Below are 15706 nucleotides of genomic sequence, written 5' to 3' on the forward strand. Positions count from 1 at the left end.
CACAATTAAAACAGAAGATGTCAAAAATATTTTCACTGACTGAAGCCATGTTTTTCATGTTTTCATGATCTCAAAATGCAGGCAGCATGTTCTGCTTCAGGATAGGAAGATTCCTAAACCTCAGACATTCTAAATCTCAGACATCATGTGCATTTCTGAGTATCTAAGACCATTACACTCCCAGATCTTCTAGAGCTGGAGAAAACTGCATTGCCAGTGCATTCTCCTGCAGCTTCTCCACCTTGCTAATGGTGTGCTGGCACAGACAAAGCACATGCAATGAGGCAGGTTATTGCCAATGAGTGGCAATACAGGCTTACAGTTCCTCAGCTGCCTCTTCAGTAAACATGGCTCATTTACCAGCCAGCCAAGGAGGACAAGCTCTGGGGTTGTGTTTGCTGTTAGGGAAGGGTAAAGCGAAAAGGATGGCTACTTGCCACCTGCATGGGCCAGACCTGCCCCACCTATCTACCGTATCCAGCCCTCCCTTGCTGGGCAGACTCTCAGATACCTCAGCTACATGCTGGCTGCCAGAGCAAACTTTTCCATGGGGAGAGCACTCACCCTTGAAACTGAAGCCACGGGCACCAAGAAAATGCATGTGACAGGTATTATAACTGTGCCGGACATTGTGGATTCAGGTGGATTTACATGAGGAAGGAGCCTAGCTCATTCTAGCTTGAAGGCAACCACATCAGGGCAGAGCCGTTGCTTACAGTGACTAAATCCTGCTCTATAGTCATGCTATTGGAGTACTCAGTTCCTCACTCTTTACAACAGATCCCAGTGGTGGAGAGATTTGCCAGATGATAGTCAGCCCCATTCATGCAGAACAGATGACTCTGGCCATGCCAATGAAAGCTTTAGCTGCTTTGTAAATCTATGGCAGATGCATTGGGTGGTAGCCTGAGGCAGTCTGTATTGATGTGCAACAAGCAAAGGGCAGCCCCATGGCAAGATGGCTAAACACAGCTTAGACAGCAGAGTGAGCAGCTCATCTTCTCCATCAGAGGCTGGATGGATGGTCTGGAAAGGGACAAGCCTGCATCACTTAAGACCTTGCTGTAGGGTAAGTCACAAAGTGCTTTCTTAGGCAAAAGAGTCATTGAAGGTAACATGCATCCTGCCCACTCACAGGCTAAGGGAAGAGCTTTGGGACCACAGGCTTGGACTGTACAGCTGTATCTGGCCAGTGAAAGCATGTGGTACCTTCTGCTCTACCATATTTTTAGCCAATGCCCCATCCTGGCAGGCACCAAGGATGAATGAAAGTAATTTGACACGTGATGAACCAAGGTGAGCCAGAAAAGGGAAGGCAAAGAAAGCCAAAACCAAAACAATGGATTGCCTTACACAGAGCACCAGAGCCACGCACCTGCCCCAAACGATATGATACAGAAAAGGTCACTGCTAGCACTGGAACTATTTTTTCTGAAATAAATGTTCTTTGGCTTCAGGGCACACAACAGAAGCTCGCTTCATTGAACCTTCTGCTTCCAGCATGCAGTTGGAGAGCGCTTGTTTTCCAAGTCATTCCAGAACCATGGCGATGGGCTATCACTATCAGCTGACAGATGGATTGGCTTCTCTGTTCTTCAGTCTGTGGAAGGCCATTGACCCACAGACCCTCCATCCCTTATCTTTTCCCTTTCCATCAGCTGTGGAAGTCTCTATGCTCATTCTAGCCTTGATGGGTAAGGTAATCAGCCCTGGATTTCCTCACTGGTACCAAAATACAATTGCAGTGCCATTCAGCAGCTCTCCAGCTACTGATTCCATTTGAGTTCCCAAGGAAAAAGCAAGGAGATATCAAAGCCAGCCCTGTCTGTCACTGGTGGCAGAAAAGATGACTCGAGAGTCCCTGGAAACACAACTCTCCAAGACAAAGCAAGCCAGGCTGCTACACCCAACTTACCATTGCTAAATGAACCAAATTGACTAAGCAACTCAAGAAGGTACAGCCTACTCCTGCCCAGGGAAATATGTTATTCTGTAAACTTGGTCAGGCCCAAGAAACCAGGCCATGACTCAGCCCATCCCTGTTGGTTGCAAAGGAGGCTGTTTCTACCATAGAATCTGAGCTTGCACTGATAATAACTGCTTTCATGAGGAATCTTCCAGACTGGTGAACATACAAGGCTTAGCATTCAAATTGTCTGGGAGGCCATCACATAACCATCTCTTGATACACTGGTATGGCCCTTCAGGCAAGGAGCAGTCAACCTAAGCTGACTTACTGTCATCTTGCTACTGATAAAAAAAAGGAAAAAGGACAGGAGATAAAAAGGCCAACCATAATGTAATGCATGTCACTGCCTTCAGTTATACTGCACAGAATCTGCCGCCATTTCTCTCCTTTCGCTCGAAAATTGCAATGATAGCACTTTGCAACCAACTTTTATGAGAGTTTACACAACAGCAATCATATAGGAGGATAGTTTGAAAGATTAGAGAGAAGAAGACACAGGGCAGTGACTCCTATCTGAGACGGGTCAGCCTCAGGTCCTCAGCATTTTCTGCTGTGCAGCCATGCACACAGAACAGCTGTGTCTAGTCAAGTGGGAGCAGCACATCATATATGCATTCAAACTCACTCAAGGGCAGTCTTGTTTTGGAAGAGGATGGCAAGGGACCATCCAGACACTAAAGGAGCAGAAAAGCTAATAATTAACCTATCTGTCTAGATGGTCAGCTGAACAGATTCTCCTTGGAGCCAACAGGAATTGCACCACTGATGTAAGTGGTGATCCTCAAATCAATCACAAGCACATACCCATCTAGAGTTTCCAGAGAGAGGTATGATGGGTATCCTGTGACTGACCCAGACTCCGCTGGCTGAACCTAGAAAACAGGAAAAACAAAAGCTCCCCGCTCGGAAGCAATGCAAGTGTGAGCTGCCACCTCATTGCTTGTCTGAGCCAGTGCAGCTTGGGAATAAAGTCAGGTGGAGCAACAAACTTTTCCATGCGTTAAGCACTTATGACACTTTAGCCCAGTAACATCTCAGTGATTTTTTCCAACTTTTTCAAGCAATATTACCAAGAGAATGGGAAAATAAAACTGGCTGCCCTATGGTTTTGGTACTGCTCAAGAGCATCAAGGCCAAAGCTTTCCAGAGTTCCTCTTTGTGTTTGTCACTGTATCACACAAGGGTACAAAGCCACTTTCCTAGTCTCCCTCACTTCTCCTACACCTGCTCACAGCCTTGGGTAGCCTGGGATTGAGGAGTGAGAACAAGGCACAGCTGAGGGTGCCCGGTATGTCACAGGAGCAAATCCACCAACCTCGTGCAAGATGATTCCTCCTTTTGACACCATTCACCCACTGGCTGTGCCTCACACCACAGAATTTTTCCCCACCATTCTCCTTCTCCGCTCCCAAATTCCCTAACATGCATCCATACAGAAAACACCCCACCACACTTCAAACACCCCCAACCAAGCTGCCTGACTGCCAGCCCCAGCATAGCAGGGCTGCCCATTTGCAGAAGTCAGCACTCAAATCCATTGACCTTTTACACACCGTACCAGATTGCCTATTATAAGTAATTTTCTAGAAGCTCAGTTCATTCTTGCGCTTGCCTAAGGAAATATAAAAATTTACACCTATTGTAAAAGCATGAATAAAAGCTGATTGCAGAAGGTAAAGACAATAATGTGCCCATAATACTAACTAGCTCAATTGCACTGCATTTCTTTTTAAAGAAAGATTTGCCTGATCATCAACAGAGTGTTGATTTAGATTGCTGCTAAAATTACCACTGTAAAAGTAAACCCATTTTTATTGCATTAGTACAGTCAATAGTTACATACCATTTAAATTTTCATGCTTGTTACCAGTGGTGATCAATCTTTTAATAATTAAGTCAAAGGGATTCTGGGGCAGGACATAACATTCAGTGCACTTGGGGTATTTTTTGAACAGATTAAAATTTACAAAATAAAAATCAACAAAACCTTTTTAAAATAGAAATCAGCAAAGTTGGTAACAGAATCGGGTAGAGAATTTGTGCCATTCTCAGATCAGGCTGTTTGAGGAAGCAAAGGGAGGGCAATGCTCTAGGATTTAAAAGATTCACATTAATTTTCCAGTTCTGTGCAGACTGCTAGTGTGACTGAAGCTGTTGCTTTGGAGAATGTTTTTTGTACTGATATTGTGCAATTTGACCAAATATAACAGAGAGAGAAAGAACTACATTCCCTACTAAGAGACAGTCGCCTTCAGTAGTAGCCATATGCATTTTGATTACTCTTTACACAGTTCTCTGATAACCAGATACTTGAGATGCAAGACACAAGTTTTCTTTGGCAGTGATGTCGCCTTCCTCACACTCATGCATGTCTAATCTCAATTCTGTAATGGGTAATCAGTAACAACAAAGAAGTAGCTCACATGTGGATGCACAGGAGGAAGAAGTTTGTGTGTGTTCCATATGTGCTTTGCTGCATAAATGCTATCCCAAGAAATAAAACAGGAAGGAAACATTTCATGTGAACAAGCAGATAGTTGTTTGGGTCCCCCAGGGTCCAGGTGCCATCACTTTCCTATAAGTGGAGAACATTAAAACTGAAAATGTATCTAGAGGTATTCAGCCTTTGGTTTCAGCACACTCAGTATCGATTCGCTCTTTGCTCAGTGTTCAAACTGCTCAGCAAGGAGAGCAAGATTTTCTGTGGTCACTGTGAACACTGAGACTTTGGGACTGCTTCTCATTCCGTTAAGATGAGTGTGGCTGGGCTATGGGTTTTCAGCCCCACACGATTCACAAGTAGCTCCTTTCCAGGGCTGTCCCATGTGGCCAGCAAGGGGTGTGTGTTGGCAGCAGGGCTACAGGGCAACCTGGAAAAAAAACCAGCTGAAATCACTTTTATGAGTCATTTACAGAAAACACATTTACAGATGAAAAGCGCGTTTAAATGAAGAGCATTTCACCAGCCAAAAGTCACTTGAATACACTGATGGGGAGAGCTTTGGAGAACACTCAGGATCCAGTTCTTTTCAGTACAGCTTTATGAGATTTGCATAGCCTGCTTTCCAGTTGGGCAATGTAGCCATTTAGGAGCATTAGTTTGACTGACAGATAACCCTGCTGGTGCAGGCTGGGTGGGAAGGCTGCGTGCTTGGAATGGGCATTGCAGGGACTGTCCCTTCAGACTGCTATTAAGGACCAATTAGACTGGATCTGAGAGAAACTCATTGGCTAGGACATTTTTTTGAAAGTGAGATCATGCAGATTTAATGTCTGATCAGAGAGATCAGTAAGTAACGGAACCACCAGCTGACAGACTAGATGAAGGAGAGCAAATCCTGCAATTTAGCCTATGTCCGTGCATGTGAGACAGCAAACAAGAATATAACCATGTTGTTAAGGTACCAAAGCAGCACCTTAGTTTCAATTCTCAGCTGTGTCTCATCTTCCTGTCATGATCTTGGGCAAATTACTCGACCTCCCATAGCTTCAGTGCCTCAACTTTGAAATGGGGAAGATCCTGCTGCCTTGATTACTTGGCTTTTAAATAACTTCACTGATAACCTGATGGGGGGGGATGTTGTACAGTACCTAATACATGCTTTCTGTGGCTGTTGTGAGGGGAAAAGCTGCAACCTCTATGTACCATTGTAAACACCACTAATAGTCACCAGAAATTTTTCGCTACATCTATATAGTTCAAGATGGGTATTCTCATTCCCAGGCCAGAGAAATGAGCACGACAAACTGAATTCCTCATGACTTCACCAAAGGACTTCAGATGGGACATTGGCTGTCCGGGGGTTAAAGGTTTTCAGCAGTCCTTCGAAGGCATTAGCATTGCCTGTGGAGTCTTCAGCCCAAACAAAAGAGCAAAGACCTTCCAGGTCCTTTGGGACTAAGAGCAAAAGAAATCTTCCTTTGAATTGAGGAAATCTTTAAAGACAGGACTTCAGACCTCCAATGATAAAGGAAATAAAAAGCATCTCACTGACAGCTCCAGTTAGGAGCAAAGAGGCACAAAGGGCTTTGAAAAACAACAAGCCTTTCATCTTCAATAGCAAGCTCAATGGCTCTGCACCAGCTGCTCTGTAAACAGTATAGGAAGGGAAAGCAAATCATTGGCACCAAATGCATTAAACATGGCATTGTCTTCAGATGATATATTTTGTAAACTTCCTACTTACGAGTTATGCCATTTCTTAAATCTAAAGGATTACCTGCTGTATAGCAGAAAAGTCATTCTTCTGGGCAGCTTCATTACCCATGTTTCTTGCTGAGTTTCCCATAATGCAGGCAGGCAGATTGGTTAAGAGAGCATCAAATGGGATGCCAGGTGACTTGGGTTCATTTCCTGTCTCTGCTCTACATTTTCTGAGGGACCTTCAACAAATCACTTCATCTCTGGGACAAGTTTTCCCCTGGAAAAGGAAAGGAGCTATTCTTTTCTTTCAAGGCAGCCAGCCCTTTATAACAATCATTTGCAACTTTTTCCTGACTTCTTTTAGAAGACAGGTAGATGCTGCTTAGCAAACTACAACCTCCTGATAACAGAGTGACTTTCTCAGCTCTGGACCATACAGGAAGAGCCCAGAAGCATCCAAAAATAAGCATATCACAGGCTGAATTTATTCCAGTGTGTAAGCTCTTAAACACCAAGTAAAAAAAATCCAGCCTAGATTTGGTGTGATTTAGCTTAACTCAATCATCTCATGTCAAATATAAAACACTATAAGCAAGGGGTTAAAAGAAAGCACTGAGAATCTCTCAATGGTATTTTGGGTGCCGAAACAATTGAACACACGCAGCATCTATGTACATGTATGGGAGGGATTACATCCTCTGAGCAACTTGGTTCCTGTGATCTATTAACTCTGAAGTGACATTTTCTCTAATTTCCAATTTTGTTTCTGCTATGAAAACTATGTTAGAAATAAAGAATAAGCTCAGTAAAGAACATCCAATCATCACTTCTAATGCCTGTGATAAGGCATAGCAACACCCCCACCTTTCCATTTTCTCCTCAGGTAGAAATCTATTGGGATTCTGGTCACTTGAACTTTCTAAATCTCATTTTGCTAAAAGAAGAATAAGAATGCCAGACATTTCTAGAGTGCACGAAGGCTTAACAGTAATATGATATATCTAATACATCAGTACTGCTTAAAAACCACTACAGGCTCTTTAAGTAGCTGCCTGCCTTTGCGGAGAAGCAGCTGAAGAGTGTTCCTGCAACCCATCTCCCTGAGTTCATTCTGCTGATGGTAACTCAGAGTCACAACCAACAGCGAACAAATCCCACGGAACACCTCACACTCACTGCTGCTGAGCCCTACGAAGCTCCATTGCGTAGATCACAGCCTCTTCTCACATGGCGTGTGACAGTCCCATAAAAAGCACCTGACACTGCTTAGTGGGGATGTTTGTGACTTGCATCTGCCCCTGAGTCTTTGCCAAGCTGCCATCCAAAGATTTTCTCAACAGCAAGCATTAGCCAGCCCCTCCACTTCTGACTAACTGGCTGTTGCTAGGACAGATGCTTTCCCCTCCATCGAGCATAGATAGGTGGCATCTCTGCAACTGCCCTGAGAAGAGCACAGCTGCTTCACTGTGCTAAAATAGGCACTTTAATTTGTTCTCCCCACTTTGACCAGTGAAATAGCATATAGGCTTCTGCTCCTTTCCTTAATCTGCTACAAAGCAGCCCCAGGGTTTCAGGAAACAACATTTGGTGATTGCACTTGTAATAAACCTGAACACACATCCAGCTGGTATCCGCACACTGACTATCCATTCCAGTATGGGGAACAGCAACACTACATCCCACATGTCCTCAGGTCTGCATCTTATGTCTTCAGAGCAGGTATCACTGCTGGCTCAACCGTGCGTACTGCACTGCAGAGAATTTTTGCTGGCAAAGTGCTTTAGCAGCTCGGTTGCTACTAAATACCTGGGAGGCAGGAGAAGGCTTTCCTCCCACTCAGTACAGCCTTAAAAATCTTTTTCTCTCAAAATTGATTCACGAAGCAAGTATAGCCTGTGGAAGGCCGGTGTTTCACATACGCTGTTGTAGTGGGTCCTTATGACTCAACTCGAAGACCTTCCTTTAGCCAAAGGCATGACACCTTCAAATGGGGACCACAAACTAGCTGGGATAGGGGTAACCTTAAAAAGCCCTTGGTGCTGCCCGGACCTCGTGGGATCTACCTTCCTGTTTTAAGGAAACAAGATGAAGAGGTGTCATCATGTGGCTAGAGCCAGCCACTAGTTCAATGGTAAAGGCAAGTACCCTTCTGCCTTAGCCTCAAAACCAACCTCCTCTTAACTCTTCAGGAGCAGCAGCCCCTCAGGCAGGGACAGCCATAACGACACAAACATCCTTCCCCCCCTCCTCCCTTCCCTTGGTAGATCAGCATTATTATCCTGTTATAAAAAAGGAGAAACTGAGGCACAGAGCAAGGTGGCAACTTGTCTATGGCTGCTCAGGGCATCACAGACATTCAGGAGGTTACATGAACTGCTGATCTGTGGGCAGTGTCTGTTCGCCTACAGCAGCTTCAGAAAGCCAAGCTCTGTGGCTGGGAGGATGCTTTTTTGGGTACCTACATGAGGCCTGAAGAAGAGCAGGGTCACCAGACCCTGATCTGCAGCAGAGGTAAGGACCCCTGCCAGAGCCTGGCTTTCCCAGGGACAGCCAGCAGGAGCAGGCTCACTCCCCATTGCCTTGGAGGCCCCTTCCCTCAGTCAGGCAGAAGAGGGGGAGGTCTCTTCCCTGCTCCCCCAGCCCGGCCTGCTTCTCTCCAGGGCACAGCTGACCCCATTTCAAGCTGCTGACACTTTTGCTCAGGGTGTTTCAGAGCTTCGTTATTTGTGAATGCCTTTTTGTGTAGCGCCATTGGCACCAGCACAGCCTGTTCCCAGCCTGTTCCAGCAGCTACCCAATGACTGAGGTGACAGACTCAAAACAAGGCATGGGCACTCAGCAGGTCCTCCATGGGGTCAGGGAGAGATAGCAAGCATCCTGGTGGATTTTCCTCACTTTTCCAGCTTCTTATCCCTGTACACATCCATGCACACAGCCTTCAGTTGCTGGTCTCGAAGACCTCAGTGCAGAAGAGCTGCTTGCTTAAAAATACACATACACATTTTTAAATCCCCAGCAGCAGGCTGAGTACCAAGAAACTGCACAGCACTGAGAGAAAGGCAGCAGAAACAGCTGGAAGGCTTCTGGGATTGATTTATGAAGAACAGATTAAAACAGACTAAACATCTACATCCTGACTAAATAGTGGGTAGGCCCAGGGCAGGGAGCTGGCTGCACACATCAGGGAGATAAGTGCTGCGAAGGACAATCCAGCATATCTACAGTTACCACAAGCATCCTGTATTTTAGAAAGGGAGGCTAAGCCAAGAGTTGTTGCACAAACTGGCACCCAGGGACCAGTACTTACATTGTTTGTTGCCCTCTCTACATCCAGCCTGTAGATGACACCAGGATCAAGTTAGGGAAGAGGCCAAGGTATGTCCTCAATCAACTTCCCAGCACAGAGATCACGTGGTGAAACAGTGGGAGAGAAACTCAAGAATAACTAAAAAAGAACAGCACTGCCAGGATACACGTGCGTCTGCCTCGGTCAGGAGCCTGCCTCCAACTGCGGCCAAAGATGCTCAGGGAAAAGTGCAGGAATAGGGTAAGTGGCATATTCCCAAATGCTCCCCCAGCATCTGAGTTTGCAGCTCAGGTGCTTCTGTTCCAGAGAAAATTAATGACAAAGAGAACCCCAGGTGGGAGATCAGAGCAAAGTCTCCTGAGAGCTGAAAACCTACTAAAGTATGCCAGGTAAGTGGGGATCCTTTGAAAGAACATCACTTTCTCTTTACTAGCAGTATCATCTGCTCAAAGGAAAACAGCCATGACCCATGTAACAAGCCTTAGTAGGCATCTCAGTATCTGCAAAGTGGTCAATGTAAGATACTTTTCCTAAACATATTTCACATTTGAAATTATATCAAATAAAGCTGTCAAGACATGTTTTTCCAGCCCCACATTGTTTGGATAATTCCCCATTGGTAAGCATGGCTGGGAATTATGGTACGTAAGCCGTTTTGCACAGTATCTGCTTTCTGTAGGCTCTCGTTCAGGGCAGTGTCTCTAGCAAGCAGAGTCTGCATTTTGACAGGGCTGTTCTGTTCCTGCACACCAACACATTCGTAACCCACCTCTGCTGCATTTCTGTCAAACCTTGGCTGTATCTGCAGCCACAGCACCACTACCAGACTTCTATTTACAAATCACACCTTCTGCACTGCCAGAAGGGGAATTACTTTTTCCCGACAACAATAAACACCATTTATTGAACACTGAACACACTTATCAATGTTGACTAGCCCTGGCTGCTGAGGAAAAAAGACAAGGAGCTTTCACACACACAAGTAGGAGGTCCAGTCCTGACTAAGTCCTGACTATGCTGTTGAGAGGGGACAAAGCTAAAAAGCACCCTCAGAAACATCCACGATCAGCTGAGTTTGTTCTTGCCATTGAAAGCTAAATTCCCCATTTTTGGATGCTCAACATGAACGTCTTGTTTTTTCTATAGAGTGCAATATTTGAATTTCTCTATTACAATTTTACAAGTAGCCTCCTGTGTCAGTCAATGGCAAACTATTAAAAACCAAGCACTTCAAAATCAGGCCAAAATAATACAGGTCAAAGCCCAAGAAAACAGCCTATATCATTGCTACAATAAAAATCAGACTCCATTTGCAAAATACCCCATGCTGTTAACAGATCTATGCAGTTGTCTTACTGGTAAGTACCTGGAGGGAAATGCAGCTAAGCCAGCACACACCAAACCTGCTGTCATGGGATGTGGGTGATGGGACACAGAAGTACCCAAAAGCAGCCCACAGCTTAATCTTCTAAAGCAGCATATGTTCAAATAAGAAACTAATGCCTTCGTTATCCTCAAACAATTGAGGGAGAAGAGCACTCAGTACTGCAGAGGCTGCAAAGTTTAGCCTTGAATATCAGCAACAAAGCCTATGCCACTCCCTCCCAGCATAGGCAGCCCCTCCAACAGATGCGCACCCCAGTAAGCAGTGAAGAGATGTCAAGACTCTGGTGTCAAGAAACATGTGAGGTCAAACACAAACTGGGGTCCCAGGACTGTCCCCCACCTTTTGCCACCACAAGCTCCTGCATAAAGAAACCAGGTCACCAGTACAACAAGTGGTGAAAAGCAACCTGATGGGCATCACCTCAGACAAAACACAGGAATGAGGAATTTGATTGATCCCAGATGGGTGCTGAGTGACCTTCAAAATCAAGGCAGAGCAGGGTAGAGGAACTGAGTCCTATCCCCAGTGCAGGACGGACAGATGGATTCCTGCTGCCAGTGTTGATGCCACACCTCATGCAGTTCATGTAATGTCCTTTTTACACCTGAGAACCCCCTTGTTGTCCTTTCTTTTTCCTATTTTCCTTTGTTTTCCTTTGGTCTCCTCTCCCTATGGCTAACTACTTCTCAGTTTAATTGCTTTCAAGCCATTTCTTTTCCCACTTAAATGTCCCCAGCTGCACAACCAGGAGAGGAAAAGGGAAAACCACAAAGAACTGTGTTAGTCATGGCCACATTGTTACTGTGCTGTCACTCTCCATGGGATGACTTTCCAGTGTGTTAGAGGCATTTCTGAATTAAAGCTAGAGGTTTAAGATCATAAGAGTCCTACACACTCCACTTTATCGATGGAAAAAACACAGTCTATAATGCCAAGGGGAAGAAATCTGGTCTTTTTAGTCCAGGCTGATATTTCCTTGTTACTTCAGTAACCACTGAAATTGTCCACCCTGCAGCTGTACTGGACTGAGCAGACCCATCCTGCAGTCAATCACAGTGAGTCACTCAACTCAAAAGCAAAAGGGTTATGCCCACATTAGAGGTCAGACATGAGTAAATAGTGCACTGAAGGGTTTTGCATTTGGGCAAAGGTAGGTGTTTGTCTTACCGGAAAGCTGCTTTAATTCATTGCTTTCAGCTAAATAAACTCAAGGGCACAAGCAAGCCACTGACACACTTAAGTGCAGGAAATCTCCAGCACATTAACAGAGTGGCAGCACACAAAAGCATGGTAACTCACCCAGGCGCTTAGATGTTGTCAGCTGAAAATTATGATATCATTATATTATTATTTAGAGGTCTTCGGTGCTCTATCTGGGAAGACAACCCATTTAATCTGATCACTTCTCATGGGTAAAGCTCAATTCCCAGATTCTGGGCCAAGACAATAGTGTTCATGACAAGGGAAGATAAGTGTTGTATACCCTCCTCCATAAAACACAACATAGGGCACAGACATAAATACCTTTCGCTGACACGTGAGTTATAGGCTACACTGTGGGACTGACCATGAAACAAGATGAGCAAATCATCCCCAGCCAAATCAGATCATAGAATCATAGACTGGTTTGGGTTGGAAGGGACCTTACAGATCACCTAGTTCCAACTCCCTGCCACAGGCAGGGACACCTTCCACTAGAGCAGGTTGCTTCAAGCCCCATCCAACCTGGCCTTGAACACTGCCAGGGATGGGGCAGCCACAGCTTCTCTGGGCAACCTGTGCAGCGCTTCACCACCCTCACAGTGAAGAACTTATTCCTTATATCTAATCTAAATCTATCCCATTTCAGTTTAAAACCCTTGTTTTATCACTAAACACCCTTAAAAAAAGTCCCTCACCAGCTTTCTGTAGGCCCTTTTAGGACCTGTAAGGCTGCGCTAAGGTCCCTCCAGAGCTTTCTCTTCTCCAGGCTGTAGAAGCCCATCTCTCTCAGCCTGTCTCCATAGAAGTGCTCCAGCCCTCTGATCATCTTCGTGGCCCTCCTCTGGCATTATTCCAACAGATTCACATCCTTCTTATGTTGGGGGCCCCAGAGCTGAATGCAGTACTGCAGGCGGGGTCTCACAAGAACAGAATAGAGGGGGAGAATCACGTCCCTTGACCTGCTGGTCACGCCTCTTTTGATGCAGCCCAGGACACGGTTGGCTTTCTGGGCTGCAAGCGCACACTGCCGGCTCATGTCGAGCTTTTCATCAGCCAGCACCCCAAGTCCTCTCCTCAGTGCTGCTCTCAGTCCGGTCTGTGCTTGGGATTTCCCTGACCCAGGTGCAGGACCTTGTTGAACTTCATGATGTTTGCTTTGGCCCACCTCACAAGCATGCCAAGGTCCCTCTGGATGGCATTCCTTCCCTTCAGTGTATCAACTGAACCATACAGCTTGGTGTCGTCGGCAAACTTGCTGAGAGTACACTCAGTCCCACTGTCAACAAAGATGTTGAACAGTTCCCAATACCAGCTCCTGAGGAATGCCACTGTCACTGGTCTCCACTTGGATGCTGAGCTGTTGAGCACAACTCTTTCAGAGTGACCATGCAACCAATTCCCTATTCACTGAGTGGTCCATCTATCAAATACATGTCTCTCCAGTTTAGAGACAAGGACATCATTTGGGACACATCAAATGTTTTGCACAAGTCCAAGATCTCCTTAATCCAAAGGGCAGCTGTCAGAGCCCAACCAAGAGGTAGCTAAAGACACCAGAGATTACCTTGCATTGAAACTCCTTCCTGCCTTTCCCTCTGAGGCTGATCATTTCAGCTTCTTGGAGGGGCTAAGCAGCAGTATGGTGTTAACATTTCGCACCACCCACCTCTGCTAAGGGATGGTGAGAGATCAGCCATATCACATCCACTCTGCAGGGTGTGCAGAGGATACCGACTTAGAGCAGCCTTTCAAGGGGGCAGTAGGCATTGTCTCTTATCTGACGAAAGAGAGCTGATCAGCAGGACATGTGACGAATTAGTGTTTACAGTAACACTCTCCAGGCAGAATGACTGGCAATGTAGTGATATCAAACAGCTGGTAAGCACTAAAGATAATTCCAGCTAGTGGGCCCTTACAAAAGAAGTTCCTGCAAAGGTTTTGTTCTGGCAGTCGGGCTCATGGGAAGCTGATTTCTGGCCCTCACAGGGATTTAATACAAAGCCACACAGTTTTACAAGCAGACTTGGAGCTCATTGCAGGACCAGGCCCAGATCTCCAGTGGGATTACATGTTCCAGCAGCTGTAACCCGGACACGCACCCTGCATTCAAAGCACCGCAGACATTAGAAGGAAAGTGGACTGCTACGATCTCAAGCGGAAGTTCATTCAAAATAAGATTTCTGACTGTGTTTTCCCCAGACATAAACCAAAGTAGTCTCTGTCCAGGAAGAGCAGGAAAATGCTACCTTGTCTGGATTGCAGGAATGGATTTACAAGCTTTGTCCCTGAAACCAAACGGTATGTCTGAGATCATGCAGCCTTATCCAGACATGAGCTGAATGAGCAGTTGCGCTCTCGTACAACACCAGTTCAATCAGGCTCTTCCTGGGTGGCAATCTGGGTTAATTGCAGGGGTCAACACCTGAGCTCAGGGCAGCAAACACTGCACAGGGCAGCTTTCACTAACACTCCCCTGTGGCAGAGGAGATCTATTTCCTTTACCTGAACAGAGGAGATAAACTCCCACTAAGGCCAGCAGATTTCATAGTCCTTAATGCATGGACTGAGTGATGGGCTGGACTGAGAAGTAGGGAAAGCCAGCTGTGGGTGTTTGACTCCTGGATCCTTTCCTAGCAATGCCAGATACCAGCTGCTATGCCTCAAAGCTCTGGGACTTTGTCCTTTCCCTGGCGGAGCAATGGGACTGGGTAAGCAGTGAGGTACAGGTGCTGGAGGATTCTCCTGAGCCTCAACAGTTGTTTCTACACAAGGACACATCATATTCCTCTGCACCTCAGATATCCCTTGTCAGTCACACCAAACTGCTTGGGGGTGGAAGGCACCTGCTAATAGAGTACCTAGAAAAATGGAACCTCAGGTTCCACTTACGGCTTTGTGCACCATGCAAGAGAAATGCCAACAGAGAACTCTTCCAGCACCAGTTCAGAAACTGTGAAAAGCCAGTGACACACAGAAAGGAGCCAAGGAGGAATTGGTGTGGAGCAGATCTGCAGCTGTGGCCCAAGTCAATATAGCTCCAACATACACCTCCAGAACAGCTAGCTGGGCACCAGCTTTACTGATGCTGCTGGAAGCCTTGGGCTCTGTAGGGGTGAGGTACTTTGAAGGCAGTCAGCAGGGAAGAAAATCCTCTCTCATAGCTGCCAACCTGCCAGACTGACCTACATGCTCAGGAACACATTGCTCAGCTGATGTAGTCAAGAAAACAGACCTTCGTCACTTATAAGGGAGATCTGAATGCAGCCGAGTGAATGCTAAGGCCACAAACACAAAGGCCAAACCAGCTCCTTGTGACCTAAAACCATGAAGGATAGCACCAAGGAACTTGGAAGTGACACACAAACAGCAGTTCAAACAACATTAGAATAGGAGAAAAGACAAAGACGACCAGATCTCACTGGTTTTCCCAAGCAATACCTGTGGCAGCCTGAACAAAGTCACATCCCAGGGCTATGTCCATGTGTTGGGCTGTGTGTTTAGGGAGTGGTGGTGATACTTGACTGCACATGGGCACCAGCTGCTCCAAATACTGGGTCTCACAGGGAGGCAAAGACCAAGATCTCACCATCCCTTGGGGCCACCAGGTGCCACTGGTCCCTTCCTGTTTGCATAGGCTAAGCACACATGCCCCTCCCACCAGGCAGGGCGTGATGAAGAATCAAGCATTGTAGGTCT

This window comes from Strigops habroptila, chromosome 5 (genome assembly GCF_004027225.2).
Source record: "Strigops habroptila isolate Jane chromosome 5, bStrHab1.2.pri, whole genome shotgun sequence".
Classification (NCBI taxonomy): domain Eukaryota; kingdom Metazoa; phylum Chordata; class Aves; order Psittaciformes; family Psittacidae; genus Strigops; species Strigops habroptila.